General features: G+C 37.6%; 1 pseudogene; it reads right to left on the bottom strand.

Annotated features, from left to right (window-relative positions):
• Positions 1-9,822: 9,822 nt before the first annotated feature.
• On the bottom strand, positions 9,823-10,748 carry LOC139039482 (alpha-synuclein pseudogene; annotated as a pseudogene).
• Positions 10,749-20,856: the final 10,108 nt, after the last annotated feature.

Genomic DNA, 20,856 nt, shown 5'->3' with positions numbered 1-20,856 from the left:
ACTAGACTCTTACACATGTAAATTAATTGAACTAATCAGCCAGATTTCCCCCTAAATGAAATCTGTGTATAACTTTGGAGATTTTCAGCATGGTTCATTTAGTAATATATTTTTAAGAAGAGCTTTTGCATTTCATTCATGTATTGAAAATACATGACTGGTTGGAGGATTTTAGTTCGGTTTGTTCTCTTTTTCTAAAGAACAGTCGAGAATACAGTGGTGGTAAAACACCCAACAGTACAATAAGTACATAATTAAAACTCAGCAGTTAAAAAAGGAAAATACCTTACAAATCCAATACCAGATACCATTAGACACGACAAGATTGGTTTCACAAAAACAAGGTAAATCTCTGCTGATTTTAAATATACACTTTTTTCAAAACAGGTTAAAAATGAATTTAGACAAATTTGTCTCTTAACCTTTAAAGATTTCCTGCCCATTTCTGTATGTCCTTTATTACATTAATTTTTTATTTAAATTACGCCATTAACTGGATATGAATTTATCAAGAATACATGTATTGATTTATAAAACAGTACCATTAATTATTATAATAGCTAGATGTAGCTGATATTACAAAGCCATTTAAAGGTTTTTAATATAACTTGGACATACATAGATAGATAGGCATTATGGACAAGACTACAATTCAAACTGGCTACCAGCAGTTAATGAAATCCTTGATTTATATTCTAGTTTAGAGATTGATTATATTGTTGCTTTGTAAAACTATTTATATTATGCCATTTTTCAAAGGATGTCTCAATAAAAAAGCTAAATAAAATATTCAGTCAATTCCCAAAGCAGATTTTGTTTTCTATATTTTAAATGCTAGTGAAAATAATTGATTGTGTGTGTTCCAAGCTTTGTCATTTCCATTCCAGAGGTGGCTTTCCTGATGGGAGACTCGTTTGCAATGCACACTTTCACACACTCTTGGATCCTTGCAGAAACAAACCCCTTCTCTTTATTTCATTAGCCGCCCTCCCACCCCCAACAAACCCATGTATTTTTCACGAAACCCACACATCAGGACACATAAGTCTTTTTGGCATCTTTTATGTTAGGCATTTTTTTTTTTCTTAAGGTTGTGGAAAACTGGGACTTACCCCAAAGCCGCAAAACAGGCAATCACGAAGAGAATTTGGGTAAGAATGCAATCTGAAGAGGAAAAAAAAAAAAAAAAAAATGAGGAAGAATATAAGCAAATAACAGTAACACTTTCAAATTACTTTTCAAATGGTAATTAGCCAACGAATAGATTGAAAGTTAAATTCTTTTCACATTGTACTTGATTTGGGTCTCCTAGTCTCTTTATTTATATCACTTTTCCTTGCCTGGCAACATATGTTACCGATTTATTATAGTATTTTTACTGTTAGCAGACAAATCTAAAGGCTAGCTGAGAAGGCTAGCTTCATCTGATGACTTTAACAACAACTGCAGGGCATCCTTGAGGGTGAGCCAATAGGCTCTTTTGAAGCTATAATACTATTAACCATTTTGATGCCAAAATATTTCTTATAGCTAAAGTTGGTTCTGTCTTTGTAGGCATTCCAGGTTTTACATACACAAAAGTTAAATGTAAATGATTTATTTTGTAAACATCTCAATGGCCTTCTAAGCACTTTCTTCCATGTGTCTTAGTTTCCTAAAAGCCATATGAATGTTGTGGTTTCTTTATTTCCCGCTTTCTTTTACAGGACACTGAACTCTGGGCACACAATGATAAGTAAACAGCTATCAAGCATCAAGTTAAATTGTCACTGCACCCTCCCCCATGCCATTAATTTTCTGCTATGCTATTAAAAGAAACAAATATCCTTTAGAGTTTAAATGATCACATCTCCCTGACATATGTACAGTACTGAAAAGTTAAGTTCAAATGAGATTCTTTTTTGGCGAAGAATCTGAAATTCCTTTCCAAACTAGAGATGCCATATATTATGGCCATTTTAATGGATATGTAATAGCAGCCAAAAGTTTATGCCTTTTAATATGTACACATGAAACTGTCTGTTTCAGAGCTGTATTTGTTGACAGAAAGTATTCAGTTTAAAGTTGCAAAATAGCAAACTTCCATTTTTGATCATCTGTAATTTACTTCACTCCAGATTGTTTAGTCATTTTAACTTAAAATTTTTATAAATGACCTCTTTTTCCTTTCAAATGTCTCACGCTGAGTTTACTTATAATTTCAGATACATTTTATAGAAATTCTCTCACATATGCATAACTTGAAAGTTCTGAAATTAAATCTTAAATATTAGAAGCCAGTATTTCTTATCTGCAAGGTATGGCTCAGTAACTAAAATTTCACATCATCTTGATACTAGAATTCAACCAATAAAACCAAGATACTCATGACAGCATTAGGGGTCTGGCTGTGAAAAAGTGAATTTTGAGGTTCTGTACCCCTGGGATCCAAAAAACGCTAAGACATATTGTCTGTATAAACACATCTAGAGTAAGAGAGTCTGCCTGCAAATCATAGCAATGCCTCTTCTCTCCAACATATGTAAGAATACACGATAATACCCAGTTTTAAGACAAAATCGCAAACTTTGCCATCAGAACAGGTGATGAAACAACCACCAGCTAAGTAACCATTCATCTGATTCCAAAATTTTTATTCAGTAAAAATATTTGTATTTATTTCATCACTTCTACTTTGATATATTTCCCAAATTTTTAGTATTAGCTATAACAACCCCATCAAAATAAAAAGAAAAAATTATATTTTTACATATAAAAGTTACACAGTTTCATCCTAGTCTAATTTAGGGTAATGTCTCACTGGACTTGTTATTTATATCTATTATCAGATATTTACTGCATTTATTTCTTTGTCCCCAAGAGGCATCTTATGGGGATGGTGGGTAATTTTAGGTCAGAAGCAGTTATGATCAAAAGGTTTTCAGCTTCAGAGAGCAACTTCCCAAAGGTATAAATGCACAGCAATTCCAAAAATGACCATATATGTCATTGGGGGCGACTCACTGCCAGCCCTGTCGTTCCAGGAATGAACCATCCCATAAAAGTGCCTATTAGTTCATTTTTAAATATTAATTGTCTTAGAAAAATGAAGGGAGACAATGCTATTGGTGGCCCTGGAGTTTTCTTCTTCTAAAAAACTTCCATTCTTGAATCAAAATTGAATCTCCAGCACAGTTTTATCCCTATGTTTGGAAGCATGCCCGTTGTGTACACGAGACTCCAAGCTTCATGTTGTTTGACGCTGAACTTGACACCTTCCTCCCCTGTGACACAGGGCCCCTGACAGATGGGATGGACTGGACTGTCCCTTAATCTAGCCCCATCCACCCATACCTACCACATTCTTTCTCTCCTCCACCTCAAAGCAGGTGCCTTTGAAAGGCTTGAATCCAAAGATACGGGTTCCTCTGGCTTCCCGGCTCAGGCTCTGTTATTATCTTTCTGCAATACATCTCAGCGGCCCCTTCCAGCGGGCAGTGTGCGCCTAAGCTGGGATCCCCCTTTCCTGTCCTTCCCTCACCTCTACCCCGACCTCCAAAGGCCACCCCCCTGCTCTCTGTTTTGTCCATCACCTCAGTTTCTTTTCCCCTGTTTCTGACCTGCACTTTTTCTGGATCAGACGCAGGCAGGTTGAGAGGTAATGAGAACCAGATGGACAGAGCGCAGAAATTGCCCAAATGGGTATGAGAATGTGGGAGCTGTCAGGCATGGAGAGAAGCTGGAATTTTTCAGCAATAAAATGGGATTTATCGCCACTCTACCACAGTCATTGCCGACAACCGTTTACCTTGACAGAAACCCCATTCCAATAGGCCATGCCGATGCAGATTCTTTTTTCCCAAAGAGTGATGATTGGTATTTGTTCTAAAGCTCAAATGGCCTGCACTAAAGGTGAAGCATTAGGCCAAAGTCCTGTATTCCCCACTGAGGCAAATGAACCTGCTAAAATAAGTTCCTTCCACAATGGCTGTGTAATTGAAACCAGAAAGTGAGAGAATTTGATAAATTGCTTGACCCTGAAGGAATGTTAAGGTCATAAATTTTCATTGCATTTTTTCCTCTCTCTTTTTTTTAATTTTTATATATTGATTATATTTAGTATTTACTTCGAAACTCAACAAGCTTACAGATCATCAGTTGTGGCCTCAGGGGAGAGCGTGGTAAATCATCAATTAAGAGGGTAGGGGGCATTCTCCCCTCATCTTCCAAAGAGGAATGTCAGCTCCTCAGTATTCCAAGGACAGTCATGGAGGTGTCTTCCATCTCAGAATTATTCCAACTTAGCACGCAATTTGTCCTGGCATGGACAAAGTAAAATCCACAGGAAAGATTTTTCTCAGAAGGGTGCTGCTACACTTCTATCATTTAAGAATGATGAACTGTTAAGAGGCTGGCAATCCGTTTGCAGCCATCACACCCGCATACCTTGCCCGCCACCGCGCCCCCCACCCCCCGCCCCAACCTAAAATTAAGAGCAATTGTATTTTAGCTAAAAAACCATGATCCTCTTGTTTAGGTAAATTGAAAGTGTGCCTGTGTATGTGTGGTTGAAAGCACCCATATTTCTGAGTGCTGGTTTTGGCAAGTCCATTTTGAAATTTTTCAAACTTACTTTTTTAAAAATCTGGGTTATCTTCATGTGGAAATAAAACATAGGTCATAAAAACAGTCCAAGCCACATGTTACATAATATAAAATGGACTAAAATACTCAAGTATCACGTAGTAGCAAATTTCTACACATCTTGCTTTAAGGTTTTACTTGTTTTTCTAAAAAGTGAATGAACGAAGTTTGCCGGCATTTTTATTTTATCTGTATTTTCTACCAATTGTTTATAGTGATACAATATGAAGATATATACTCTCTCAGCCTGAAGGTTAAGTAATTTATTGATAGCCAAAACTTCTTGTCCTTGAAGATTTTAAAGCACAATCTATCTCCTGGGTGTTTGTATGCTTGGCTTGTTCTCACTGTTAAATAAGTAAAATCAGAAGTATTTGACCACTGATGTATAAACTTTATGTTCAGAATTTTCAGGATTCAGGAGACCCCCACATGAGATCCAGTGCAGAATTTCTGATTAACTATTGGGACAATTTCCCTAATTTACGAAAAATGGAGTCATGCTCATTTATTTTCAATTATTAATTACCAGCTTATAGGTGGAAACCATTGCTACCTCTAGGATGTATTAGAATTAAATTAGCACATTCATTTTTTTCAGAACAATCTAAACTATATAAGGTAATTTATGTTTCCTTCTATAAAGTATTATCAATAAGGGATAAAGCGAAATAATCTCTAGTCCCATATCGTACTTTCTTTTGTTCAAAAGTGGTATCACCAACATTTATTAAGAGTACATATTTCTACATCAAAAAAAATTGTTTTTAGTCAAGTAAGGAAATGGGAAAGAGGATCCACAAAAGAAATGAATTTCAAATCTTTATTCCAAATATCAGAGAATTTATGATTGGTGGAAAACAGTAAGTAGTGCCACGGTTGTCAAAAAATCTTGGAAACTGCCAGCAAAGTACAGCGGAAGATGAGAATTTTCATATGTTATTGCTTAGATGCATATAAATATTTTAATAAGAATTTAGCAACAATATGTTTTCATCTTATAGAGAGGGGATCATGATGTACACATGATCTACTTTTAACCTTGTGGCTTTGTCAGTGTTAAAAATGAAACTTCCTTCCCCATACTTAAAAATTTTGTCACAAGTCTGTTTCAAAAAATAAATAAACATATGCATATGTATACATATATAAGCATAAATAAAATATGAACAGAAAATGGCTTCAATCACTAATATTTTTGCAAACTAATGTTCAGCTGATGCAACTCAATTTTATTTTGCATCACATTAGTGTCATAATGGTAATGACTAGCCTTTATTCACTAACAGTTTGAGTCAGCACTTTGAGACATTTTCAAATTAGGTCATACAGCACATTTGTGGCTGATACAAAGGTTGATTAAGAGAGCTGCACAATTTTAAAGTGATGCGGTGTGAGTTGAATTAAGTTCTCTCTGATACTTACGGGAAATGTGAGCCACCATAACTAAGCAGAAATAATGTATGGGCTATAGGGGGAGAATATATTTCCACTGAGTGCTTGAAGTCGTACTCATTTACAATTTCACAAAGTCCTCTGTCTGTTAAGGAAGAATTCTATCATGGGGCCTAGAAACAAGCAATGAATTACAATAAGGACACTGGAGGCCTGGTCCCCAGTCCTGTTTCAGTGAAAGTCAGTTTTTGCCTTTATGTCCCTTTTGATCGTCTCCATAAAGACCTTTTTTTTTATTCTAGACACTGTCTACTGCTTTTCTGAAGTCAGAATGATCCCATGTCACAACCAAACCATCTACCCATAATGTAACGAGGCCAGGCTCAATTGCTCTATGCAAGCTAGACGTGGGGTGGCCGGGGGTGGAGGTGGGGGAGGTCTATTTAAAGTGATATTGTCACAGAAAATCCATAATCTCATCAAAAATTTGAAGGCACAGGATTTTCTTCAGTTACCCAGCACTACAAAGAAATTGTAAAAAAAAAAAAAAAAAAATAGCCCCTACAGATAGCTTTTAATTGGGTTTAAGGAATACAAAAATAAGAGCTGAAACTCTTAAATTGTTGGTTTGACCAAAAGGGCAAAAATGTCATTATTATTAACACTGTACTCACTCCATATCACCTTCTCCACATCATAAAGTAGCCACAGAATATTATATATGTGTGTATATATATATACATATATATATGTATATATATATTATTGTGCAAGTGGTCTTAAAAGCCAAGAAACCTGGAAAGAAACCCTAACAGTGGATGTCACTGAACTGAAAGAAAGTCTCCTTGGTTTGGCAAGCTTTGGTCCCAGGATGCTAAAAAAGTTAACTATAGTTTCTCTTTGCACATACACCTTGCTTGCTTTGCATTAGCATCCTGAAACATAATGCAATCAAATCACATTTCACTTCCTGTGTTTGATGAGTGTTTTCCCATCCAGACCCTTCTGTATTCCTGGATTCAGTCCTTGCCCACAGGCTGGGACAGTATGCACCGCCCTGCCCCTCTGGACCTGTTCCCTCCAGTGTTTCTTAGTTTCTTTCCGAGTTTTCATAGAAATTTGGACTAAACTTGTTTTCTTGGGCAAGACCACCTAAGCAAAGCAAGAGGAAGGGTTCCACCAAAGAAAAGGTGTATGTGTTGATTGTTTTTAAAATAAATGCACCTAATTAGGAACATGAAGTCGGAATGGCCACGGTCATTCTCAATGTTTATAAATGTATTTATAGTCCCGTCTCCTGAAGATTTTCACAATGAGAGAAAAACAGCTATCAAATCTTAAAAGGAATATAAACAAGAATTCTTAGAGAGAAAGACGGAAGGGGGAGGGAAGGGAAAAGGGACAGAGGGAGGGAAGAAAGAGGAAGAAAAATTGACTTCAGCCCCTTTCGCTCTATTCCAACAAAGAGCTGCTCGCTGACCACCACCCCCTTCACAGATTTCTGTCCTTGAGTTGTGAAAGATCACAGTCCAGGAAAGGGATATACAAACACTGTCTTCAACTTTGCTGATTACTTGTGACACCACATAGCCAATATTTTTAATGTTATAATTTGAATTTAAATTCAAGCTGGGCATGACTGATAGTGCCTTACCTATTGATTTGCCGTTAGGGTATTTTGATCTGTTCTATTTTTGTCATTTAATATAGTTGTATTCTAGAGCTTTCATTTTTCATTTCAATCTCAATTCTAGAGCACTCAGTTCCAAATAGTTAGATTGTCTCTTCAGAACACTAATTCTTATTTTAAAGTACAGTGTTGAATTGTCTGTCTTCCTTAGTTACTGTATGACCATCTATGCCATCTTCTGCCTGGTTATTACCAATATGCACCATACATCCTCTTATTTGTACTAATAAATCCATTCTACTTTTTTTAGTACCTTCTTTCGCCAGGATAACTTTGTCAAGTTATAGGTTCCATGTGTTTATTTTTCAGGGCTTACCCAGAGAATAGTAACTATATATGTAAATATTATAAACAGACATAACTATTAGAAGAAATAAACTAAACAATATGAATTCTCCCCTACTTATTAAAACATCAACTTCTAAAAAAAATTTGAGAAACCCCTTGTTCTTGCTAAACTCCAGAGGTTGCTCTGCCCAACTCTGATTATTTATCACAAAAACAAGAGTCATGAGTATCTTCAAGTGGAATTTCCTGTGACTGATGAAAACATGAAAACTGGATTCAGTCTGCCAATTAATACTTGAAGCGATGGTGGCAGTATGTCTCCAACACGTACATTTTCATTTTCAACACACCCCTGGTGTGTGCAATCACTTAATTTACATTTTCAAAAGGTCACTTGTGGTGCTAGCTGGGATGAATTGTATATTTTACTTATTTGGAAGTAGGCTAATTTGCCCAGCCAGGGAGACACACTTTTTCTAGCCACTAGGATGACATACGTCTGAATCAGCCATCATATCACAATGAATAGGTAAAAGTAGTTTTGCCATTTTGTTAAGCAATTATGGGAATACTTGAGTTTCTCCAACAGTTTAATTTAGTACATGAGAATAGCATCTAGTGAGGCATATTTATTAATAGTGAGGTTTTTTTATTATTATTTTGCAGGATGGATATAGCAACATTACCGGAGTTCAATATGACTTTTGATGATCTGGCATGCAGAGATTAAATAAGGTTAATCCTCATTTTATATGCTAATAGGATATTTATAATCTCTACAGCATATCCAATTTAACGATTTTATTCTCTGTTGTTCAGACAGTATTTCTTATTAGTGAAAGAGAATACTCTTACATTCACCACAGACACTAGTTTAATTGGGCTTGAGTGCATTGTGTATAATTAGTCCACTTCTCTAATATTTCATCTATAATTACACAATGAACAATGTGCTTAAACTTCATAAAATTGGTGGGTTCAAAGAAAGACTTCCCCAAAATGAGCAGTCTGTTTTCAAGCTTTCCAAAGCCTTACTAGGAGCCTGATGAAAATATGTTTCAAACCAGTGTGAATTTCTTGAACTTTGAATGGATGCCGAAAGCCCCTGAGGCTAAAAGCAAGAAGAATGTCCCCTCCAGCTCCACTCATGCCACCCAATGACAATGTTAGTGGCAGAGCAGCCTGGACTGGGCCCAGCTGCCACTGGAAACAGAATCAAAGTCCCCACATGCTATGTTCCCCAAGGTCTCTGCAAATGTCAGCCTTCAAGATGGTATTTTGAATGGCAAAGCTATTTGGTTTGGGGTTTGGATATTGAGAACTCTTTTGGGCAAACTCACGTCAAGCCAACAGCCCATGAAGTTTTATCGTGGAAACCAACTTTTAGTTTTGTTGGGGAATGGGATCACATAGGGAAAGAAGGCAGGAAAAAGAGAGAGAGAAAGAAACTGATTCATGATTCTGAGAGTTCCTCTACCAGGACCCTGGTGGGCTTCAGTCCATTGTATCGCAAAGAGTCAGACACGACTGAAGTGGCTTAGTACGCTACTGATCAAAGTTAGTTTGGGCCTCTGAGTGTGCATGTCTGAATTGCTTATCTTAGTTCAAACAAGGCTATTTTTACACTATCTTGATACTTGCAAAATTTTAAAAAAATAAAAAGATTTCAAGGACAAAAGAAAAATGGATTATAGGGTTTTAGTAGTGTTTTTTCAAGGGACATAAGAAGCCTCCATTTTCAGTGCTATCCAGCTAAAGGGAGTCAGCCAAAGTCAACAGTGTGTCCACATGGCCCATCAATGTGCCTTCTCTTTTTTTTTTTTTTTTATAGTTAATATTTATAGGTGCATAGTTTCATGCTCACATATTTAAGTATTGTATATATTAACAAATTTCACAATACATCATTATTCTTTAGAATCATTAAAAGACACCATAAAATCTTATAATCTATGATAGTAAATCACTCACAATTTTTCAACAGCAACAAAAAAATAGTGAAGATTTAGAAATAAGTGGTAGTCACTTAGGTGTTTTTAATTTGTTTTGACATTTTATATTTGAAGCCACAATATCCACAGCACACAAAGACCCTGCTACCATTTATTCAGTGAGAGGGAAGCACCGAAATGCTGAGTTGGTGGGGCAGGTACAGATAATCCAATCACTGCTGATGGAAGACTTCAAAACACACTGTGAAAACTTTTGAGAAAAATGTCATGACTGGGCATGTTGGAACTGAGCTCTTGTACAGGGTGGAACATCTGTCAGCAGGTCTCAGGAAATTGGGAGCAAAGATATCTCTTAGGCTTCGGGTTCGTAGTCCTGATACCCTTCCTCAGAAGGCATTTCATAAGCCTCATTGTCAGGATCCACAGGCATATCTTCCAGAATTCCTTCCTGGGAAGCTCCTTCTTCACCCTTGCCCAAATGATCCTTTTTGCCAAAGCCAGTGGCAGCTGCAATGCTCCCTGCTCCTTCTACTGTCTTCTGGGCTACTGCAGTCACCCCTGTCACCACGGCCTCTCCAACGTTCGTCACTTGCTCTTTGGTCTTCTCAGCCACTGTTGTCACACCATGAACTACCCCTTCCTTGGTTTTGGATCCTACATAGAGAACACCCTCTTTTGTCTTTCCCGCTGCTTCTGCCACACCCTGCTTGGTTTTTTCAGCAGCCGCCACGACTCCCTCCTTGGCCTTTGAAAGTCCTTTCATGAAAATATCCATGGCTAACGAATTCCTTCACACCACACTTCCTGACTTCGAATTCGCGTTGTCCTCGGTGCTGACACGCCACCCCATCCCACACACAGACACACGCAAGGGGTTCGAGACAATTTTTGCACTGTTTAACACAGTTTCACCTTTAAGAGCTGGAGGGGAAACAGCTGTTCCTGGATCACCATGGAATGGAGAACCTGTGCCTTCTCTTATATCCTTAAAATATACATCCTATAAGCCCCTTCCACGGTTCTTACTTCCTCACTTTGCCTTCAAACATGTTTGTTTCATGTCTACCAAAGAGTGTGCCAGTTGCCAAAATGACTACTGTGAGCCAGCTGCCTACCGATGGCCAAAAAGAGCCTGAAGACTTCAAACAGAATCTCTTACCTTTTGAACCAATAACCTACAAATGAAAAAGCCATTGGCTGCTCTATCAGTTAAGGCAGGAAAACAGAATCACCATCAAGTACTTCGACAAAAGGATTTAAACTGGAACCTACTTCCAAAAGTGCTGGAAGAACTGAAAGGCCAAACGGAGACCACAGGAGTTGGCAATAGCAGGAAGCCACTGCCAGCCTTAGACCAAAGGGACAAAGGGAAGAGTGCAGGTTCTGGAACCTCAGAGGAGATGCTGTCATTGCTAGTGAAAGTGTTCGTCACTCTGTCGTGTCCAAGCCTTTGCAAACCCATGGACTATAGCCTGTCAGGCTCCTCTGCCATGGAATTCTCCACCCAAGAATACCGGAGTAGGTAGCCATTCCCTTCTCCAGGGGATCTTCCCGATCCAGGGATTGAACCCAGGTCTCCTGCATTGCAGGCAGATTCTTTACTGTCAGAGCCACCTCCAAACCAGGTTGGAGGTTGAGGGACTGGGGTATCCCAGTCTCCCCTCCTCCTTGCTCAGAGTCTCCATTTGTGGAAGCCAGATGGCAATGTATCAATATACTTTCAGTTGGTAAAGAATCCACCTGCAATGCAGAAAACCCCAGTTTGATTCCTGGGTCAGGAAGATCCCCTGGAGAAGGGATAGGCTAACCATTCCAGTATTCTTGGGCTTCCTTTGTAGTTCAGCTGGTAAAGAATCCACCTGCAATACGGAAGACCTGAGTTTGATCCCTGGGTTGGGAAGATCTCCTGGAGAAGGGACAGGCTACCCACTCCTGTTTTCTAGCCTGGAGAATTCCACGGACTATAAAGTCCATGGGGTCGTAAAGAGTTGGACATGCAAAGAGCGACTTTCACTTTCACTTCACTTTCAAGCTCCCTAAAATACAAAAGAGCAAGGAGATAGCAGGAATTGGTCTAAGAGCAAACAGATAAATGACCAAGCACAGCTCCTTCTCAATAGCCTTAAGACTTTTGTATGAAGATGAAATTTGCTGCAGATATCTGTGTAAATACAGTAGAAGGAAACAGATATTTATTTTGGATTCAAATTCCTAAGGTGCTATTCTGAGGATCACAACTAGAAAAATGGCTGTCATGTTGAAGCCAAACTTTCGAACAGACTCAGCATAGTTTTGCTGTGTGGATTAAAGAGGGGTCAGGGTAATGTCTCATTTTCTATCTCAGTGTGGCCCACGGACCACAGAGTGAGGCACGAGTAGAGATCGATTGACTTCAACATGGAAGCAACCTAAATGCCCATTGACAGATGAATGGACAAAGAAGATGTGGTACATATATATAATGGAATATTACTCAGCCATAAAAAGAATGAAATGACGCCACTTGCAGCAACAAGCATGGACCTAGAGATTATCGTATTAAGTGAAGTAAGTCAGAGAATGACAAATATCATATGATATCACTTATATGTGGAATCCAAAAAAAGATACAAATGAACTGACTTTGAAAACAGACTCACAGATGTAGAAAACAAATTTATGGTAACCAAAGAGGAAGGGGGGAGGAGAGGGATAAATTAGGATGTTGGGATTAACATATACATGGTTCAGTCCCTGAGTCGGGAAGATCTCCTGGAGGAGGGCATGGCAACCCACTCCAGTATTTTTGCCTGGAGAATCCCATGGACAGAAGAGACTGACAGGCTACAGTCCATACGGTTGCAAAAAGTCAGACACAAGTGAAGCAACTAAGCACACACACACATATAAAATAAATAACCAACAAGCACCTACTGTATAGCACAGGGAACTATATTTAGTATTTTGTAACAACCTATAGGGGAAAAGAATCTGAAAAAGAATACATGTTTGTGTGTACACGTGCTGCTCAGTCACTCAGTCATGTCTGACTCTTTATGACTTCCTGAATTGTAGCCCACCAGGCTGCTCTGTCCATGGTATTACCCAGGCAAGAATGCTGGAGTGGGTTGCCATTCCTTTCTCCAGGGAATCTTCAAGACCCAGGATCCAACTCACGTCTCCTGCAACTCCTGCATTGGCAGGCAGATTCTACATGCATGTATGTGTATGTATATATACACATATATATACACACATATGTAAATATATATACACATATATGTGTGTGTGTGTGATATAAAACTAAATCACTGCTGTATACCCGAAACTAACTAGATATTGTAAATCAACCATACTTCAATTGTAAAAAAATCTTGACTTCAAATTCTCTGGTTTCCATGGATTTTGAACACCCCAAAGTTTGCTTGAACAAGAATAGGTTTTGTCCAGAGACACCTTGCTGTAAGCTGAATGGACATCAATGTGTGGTCTGTGTTCTCCACCCTGCTTTCCACTGTACTGCCACTCCTTAGCCAGTTCAACTATTTTTAGACTTTGTTTCTATTGTCCTTATATTCCTCAAGCTCTTCTCCCTAGACACAAGCTAACACTAAAGGGCTTGTTGTTCAGGCTCGTGAACAAAGCCTCCTTGAAACCTACACACAGGTATACTTTTCAAGGTTTAGCATCTTATCTTCTTGCTCCTCTATTTCCTGCCATATCACTTGCCCATTAAAATGCATGCTGCAGTTAAAAGAGATTTGCATTTGGTCCTACAAAATGAAGAATTCATAAGTTGGCTTTTTTTCCCCCCTCCTAACGAGAATCCATATTACTTGGAAAGGGAAAGGCCAAAGGGAAATTATTGCTATTTTAGACAGCAGCATAAATTTTCTTCCTATTTTTAACCTAGCTTTTAATTTAATAAGTTTTATGACCCTTATATTAAGTACATATGTTTTACAAGACATTGTGTCCCTCGAGTCACCCTGAATTTGCTCTACTGTACTAGAGTTAAATGAATGAATACTGTGTTTCTGATTGAAGTTTCACCCTGTATTTGATCCTTATAATATGCCAGGTAAACCTTCATAAAACAAAGAGGTACAACACAATTTAAAGGCTATTTAAGGCTAACATACACTGGTTTAGAAGAAATGAATGAATGGGTGTCCCTTTGAAGTATTTTAAATTTCAGATTTCTCTCCCACTGGTACCTGCAAAAAACAACTAAAGACATAGAAAATACTGGAAATGATCTCTGGTCTTCAGAATTGGCAACTAAACATACAAGGCCTTTATGTATTTATCCTGTTGGCCAATGCAAAGGTATATGTTCTTCAGATTAAACCCTCAAACTCAAATATGGTTCTTTTTTGGTAATCTGAAGTGACACTAATTTCCTTATACAAGACGCTTCTGCTCATTTGAAAATGAGTTTGATGCTATTTAAACATAAAGCCGGTCCCATCAATCCTAAAACAAAGATTATTTGACTAATAACTCTGGTTATTTAAAAGAAAATTGTGAGTTTATAGCAGAATGGAGAAAATCACCTACAATGTTAGTGTGGAGGGACATTGGTAGTGAGTAGTTAGTTCATAAGGAGATAAATTTTCCTGAGTTCATATGAGTGTGGGGAGGAGCTGGAGGAGCAAATCTCAAATTTGGGCTCAAAGTCGGTTGTGTAAATATTGCAAAAATGTAACAGCCTTGCACTGGTGACAAAACTTGTTTTTCTAATTATTAAGATGTAACAGATTTTCATATTCTACCAGAGTACTATACAGGAGTTATTGATTAGCTGGATATTCATTCAGAAAAATCTTTATAATGTAATAAGATTTGCTTTGAAAGATGCTTTATAAATTTTCTGCTTCAATTCAGATTTTTAAAATGATTTTCCTATGCAAGCCAAAGTTCAGTAAATCAATAACCTACTGAAAGTGCATTTTAGGTCAATGGATTAAGGGTGATACAAACTTAAGATGGCAAGAATTAGCCTTTATACCACAATTTCAGATTATGTGCCAGACTGTGTAACTGTGTACACTTAAATTTAGTAATGTATCCAATCCAATTCAAGAAGTCATTTATTTCTTTCCCATTCATTTTGTTTGCTTTCGTCCTACTTCAGTGACTTTGAAGGACATTACTTCAGTGTGACTGGTGAGTCAGTAGAACCTCCCTCAAAACTCTACTTAAGAATTGATGTTTATTTCACAATCATATACAGGCTCAAGAATGGATATTGTTGTCCTGTGATCCTATTGTGGAAAGAAACTATCCATTATTTTCCAAAGGAAAGAATCTCAGCTTTTCTATATTTCTTTTCAAAACTAAGTGGTCAATATATTAGACCTGTTGGAAATCTGTTTAAGTATCTGGCACCTTGGAGGTTGTTTGCCTTTAAAAGGTTGTTGTTGTTGTTGCTAGCTTTTAGAAAAAAAGAAAAAGGAGGGTCTCTAATATCAAGAAACTCTGGGTCAGTCCAAGCATCCACATTATGGCCACATGGCTGAGAAACACAGGTTAGAATGGAATGTTGGCATTACGCTCCAGAAAAACAAGGCCTGACCATTTTAGCCCATCACAGGGAACTCCTGGTCACCTCCCAAGGGGCAAATTGATGTCAAGTTCTGCTGTCTGTCAGGATTAAGTGCCTGTTTGCTTTTTCACTAACATGTGGTTTGGGAACAAAGCAGCTCAAATCTCCTCAGCCCCTAACAAAGCATCTCAAATTGCTGAGTAAAATTCCTTAATCCCCCATCTTAATCTGAAAACACCAGCAGCGCCTGGTAGAACACTGTGGTCTCCTTTTGTACTGCTCTGCACTCCACCCACCCCCATCCTCCCCATCCCTGACCAGCTCCTCCTCAGCATGACCGTTCATAGGTGCATTCAACTGCCCCGAACGCGGTTCCTCAATGGAATATCATTACATCTGAAATCAAGGTCACTTGATCCAAGATCGTGCCGAATTTAGTCATTTTTATTCCTTATGCACTTCATCATATGATTCATTATGCTGTATGGTAGGAACGAACACAACATTGTAAAGTAACTATACACCAATAAAAATTAATTTTAAAAAGAAGTATATGGGAAACCTCTCTACTGTCTGCGCAATTTTTGCTGAGAACATAATATTGCTCTAAAAAAATAAACTCTACTTTGTTTTTAAATGTTTTTTTAAAAAGGGAAAAAATAAAGATCATTACAGAGAGATGACTTAACCACTTTCACATAACCTTAAAGGTATATGTATGCAAAGAGTATTGTCATAAGTTTCAATGGACAGGACTTAATGGCTTGTTTGCAGTATGTCTCAACTCTCAGTCAGAAGTCAAAAGGATATGGGGCTTTTACGTACCAATTTAGAATATTTTTGCTAAGGTAAGAGAAGGAAATAAAACTAACTTCAGTGACTGGTTGGAAACTATGAAACAATCTCTGTTAACATGTGGCAAATGAATAAGCAATTGGAAAATATTTTCCACTATGTGCATCTTTTCACTGCATATTAAGGATCAAGGTTTTATCTCTTGACTAGAGTTGAAAGACTCCAACCTTTTGTACCTGAATTTGCAGTGTTGAAGTCTGCAAGTTGAAGTACATAAAACCTTATTTTCTCTTAAAAAAAAAAAAATGCCTTATGAGTTCAGTGCCTTATTTGGGTTGTATTTTCTTACCAACTTCAGTTGAAAATAGAATTGGTAGATTTTTCTCGGGAAATTTTTTTGGGCAGCTACTAAATTAAGTTCTGGTCTTGGGGAAGCTGAGATTCATGGCAGTTATCTTTGTTTCTATAAGAAAGTTGAACAAGAGTCACCATAAAAGATAAATAAAATCAGAAAACTCTACTCCTTCACTCCAAAAATTTTATTCAATTGAGCACCAAGTTAAGATAGATCCTGATCTGGTAGGCTTTCTTTTCCCCTTCTCTTTCACTAAATCCTCCTCCCTAGCACAAGTAAAGTGAATAACACTCCTTTCCTAGTAATCTTGTACTCTGCTGCAGTATGTATATCTCTGAAAAAATGGTAAAAAGCTTCATAGAGAATATAAAAATAGGAGAGCTAAAACTTCCCAGCACCACAAATATCTATAAAAATAGCACCTGTGCTATATTAAATAGTATCACTTTCTCCATTTCTCTTCCTGGCATTTTTACTTTGTACAAAGTCAGGCAAAGGGATAGAGCAAAAGAAGAGGGGAAGCATATACAAGCACCCTCAGTTCAGTTCAGTCGCTCAGTCGTGTCCAACTCTTTGCGACCCCATGGACTGCAGCACGCCAGTCTTCCCTGTCCATCACCAACTCCCAGAGCTTGCTCAAACTCATGTCCATCGAGTTGGTGATGCCGTCCAACCATCTCATCCTCTAGGCAAACATTCTCATTCTAGTTCAAGCTTTCAACTGTCCGATTGAGAAGTAAAGTTCCATTAGAAAAAAATAAAATATTGGAATTCAGCACATTTTTCTCAATAAATTCAGTCGTTCCTATAACACCACTATTTAAATAGAAAAAGCACCCTCCTCCCAATTCAAGAATGATTATCCTTTACAAATGTCAGATTTTTAAGCTCATCACTTTAAATATGAGGAAAATAGACAATCTGGACTGTTGCTGCAGCTCCTAATTCATAAATCATCAAACATGAACCTTTCTACCTTAAGCCCAGTGTTGGAGACAATGACCTTGGATGGTCTAAACAGAACAATAATCTGAGAAAATCTTCACAGTACATTACATAATAGATGGGTAAGAGCATGGACTCTAGTAAACCTATCTATGTTTGAATCCCAGTTTTCCTGCTTCCTGTGTAGAAGCTGTGTTGCTTGAAAAAGTTACCTAACTTCCCTGTGCCTCATTTTCCCCTACAAAATGAGATTACTAGTCATACCAAACTCATATAAATATTAAATGAGTTACTACTTGTAAACTCTGCTAGGGGAGAGACTGAATTTTTTTTTAAATGTACACCTTTCCAAGTTTGTTTGAAAATAAGATCTTACTTCTACTTTATTCAAAGAAAAAAAACACTTTATATCCTAAGGTGACAGCATGGGAAGAAATGAAATAAACTGGTAGAATAAGGTTTTTTTTTTCTATTTAGCCTTACCATGACAAAATAGAGAAGAATATGCAAAGGCAAAAATAAATGTGTGAAATACATGAAAAAAATATAGTTTTAGAAGTTCAAAGAGTTTAGGAAAGGATATGATGTGTTTCATGTTTTAATAGCCTACCTTAGTTGTAACAAATAGTTCTTTGAGAACTCTTGATTATTCTAAGCAAACTATTTTGTTAAATAAGCTGTTGGATATTTAGGCTACATCTACCTTGGCAAATATTTATTACCCAGAGTTGGAGTTGAGCAAATAAGTGCCATATTTTGGAATATTTTAACAACCTGAATTGAGATCTCCAAACAAATATTTCTGGTAGACTTTTTTGTTTGTTTGTTTTACTAATAGACATGCTTACCTTAAGCAATGAATAAAATGGGCACCTGGGTTAAATTTTCTATAAAGTTTTTGACAGGCTTTCTCATATACTCTTCTAGCTGTCATTTAAACCAGCATTCCTGGAGAGGGTGTGGAGGAAAGGGAACCCTCTTACACTGTTGGTGGGAATGCAAATTAGTACAGCCACTATGGAAAACAGTGTGGAAATTTCTTAAAAAGCTGGAAATAGAACTGCCATATGACCCAGCAATCCCACTTCTGGGCATACACACTGAGGAAACCAGATCTGAAAGAGACACGTGCACCCCAGTGTTCATCGCAGCACTGTTTATAATAGCCAGGACATGGAAGCAACCTAGATGCCCATCAGCAGACGAATGGATGAGGAAGCTGTGGTACATATACACCATGGAATATTACTCAACCATTAAAAAGAATTCATTTGAATCAGTTCTAATGAGATGGATGAAACTGGAGCCCATTATACAGAGCGAAGTAAGCCAGAAAGATAAAGACCATTACAGTATACTAACACACACATATGGAATTTAGAAAGATGGTAACAATAACCCTATATGCAAAACAGAAAAAGAGACTCAGATGTATAGAACAGACTTGTGGACTCTGGGAGAAGGCGAGGGTGGGATGTTTCAAGAGAACAGCATCGAAACATGTATATTATCTAGAGTGAAACAGATCACCAGCCCAGGTTGGGTGCATGAGACAAGTGCTCGGGCCTGGTGAACTGGGAAGACCCAGAGGGATCGGGTGGAGAGGGAGGTGGGAGGGGGCACTGGGATGGGGAATACATGCAAATCCATGGCTAATTCATTTCAATGTATGACAAAAACCACTGCAATGATGTAAAGTAATTAGCCTCCAACTAATAAAAATAAATGGAAAAAAATTTTAAAAATAAAAATAAATAAACCAGCATTCCTGGTTGCCTCAGTGAAATAGTCATGAAAATATTTTCCTTCATTCAATCTTTTAGCATATATTCACTGAATCTCTCTCTGTGCTAGAATTTAGTTAGGTATTTTTAGACAGCAGTGAACTAAACAGACACAATCCATGCCCCAAAGCATAGAATTGGCAAAGATGCCTTGACAGCAAATGTACACCCATATTGGAAAACGTTCTCACCCCTACTCTTCCAACCTGGATGTGTTTGCTCAGCCTCTTCAGGAAAAGGTGTTATTTGACTGGGCGATCCAATCTGTGAATTCTTAAGACTCTAGTTAAGAGATCTGGGTAACATTTCAAGGCATCATCTTGCATGAGCACAGCCAAGCTCCACAAAGCTAAGACTGAGTGAAAAACAATGAAAAAGTCCTTTAATATAGCTCGACTTTAATGAGAGTTAAGGAATGTCCTCCATAGTCTAAAGGTAACTTAATATTTTATTGATTTAAAATTTCTTATAAAGGATAAAGTTCAGAACAAGAGATACTACAAACTGCATATGAACTGCAATGACATCAGTTAAAATGTTTGAATATGGAAGGAAGAACCGCCACTGGAGAGGGACAAGGCAAGCAGTCAAAGAAGAGATTCTCTCTCTCTCTCTCTTTAGTCACTAACTCATGTCAGATTCTTGCAAGCCAATGGACTGTAGCCTGCCAGGCTCCTGTGTCCATGGCCAGGCAAGAATAGTGGAGTGGGCTGCCATTTCCTTCTCTAGAGGATCTTCCCGACCCAGGAATCAAACCCGGGTCTCCTGCATTGCAGGTAAAATGTTTAGGAGAAACTTAAAAAATTCCTCAGGTTATGAGTCTTCTGTATAGGAATTCTTCAAGGCTTGATCCAATTATGCACTCATAAAGCCAAAGCCTAGGGTACCATTCTCAGGCTCTCTAGTTAATTTTACTATATCTCATAGGTATAAATTACTCCTAAACCTGAATAATCTTTCTAAAAATATATCTGCAGTCACAGCCAACCAAGGAAAAGATACCAGTGAATCAACCTCAGTATAAACTGATCAAGCTTTCAAAACATATTTCTTAAGAATACCAAGACTGTATAGTATGATTTCTTTTGGAAGAATTTTTCTCTGTTGTGTATAAGAAACAAAAGTCTGAGAAAAAAACACAAAGAAAATAATGGTTATCTGTTTGAAGCATTTTCGTCCCCCCATTTTCTTTGTCCCCACCTGTATTTTCTGCTATTTGTATTAGCTGAACACTTATGACATTAACCCAGGTGGCCACAACCAAAATGTCAGCTCTGCATATTTGTGCCTGAACAGAGGGCACTTTCGTCTCCATCTATGAGACTGATTACACAGAAACAGCTGTCAGGCAATGTCTCACATATATAAATACATAAAAGAATGCATTGTTACATGCAGACATCCATACAAACTTTTAAAAAACCATTATGAATTGCTAGGATTATTATTAGTAACAATCACACATGTCTGATCAAAACTATTGTATTAGTACTTCTCAAATT

The sequence above is a fragment of the Odocoileus virginianus genome, chromosome 2 (assembly GCF_023699985.2).
Source record: "Odocoileus virginianus isolate 20LAN1187 ecotype Illinois chromosome 2, Ovbor_1.2, whole genome shotgun sequence".
NCBI classification, from domain to species: Eukaryota; Metazoa; Chordata; class Mammalia; order Artiodactyla; family Cervidae; genus Odocoileus; species Odocoileus virginianus.
The sequence above is the reverse complement of the archived record's forward strand: the minus strand, read 5'-3'. Positions and strand labels throughout refer to the sequence as shown.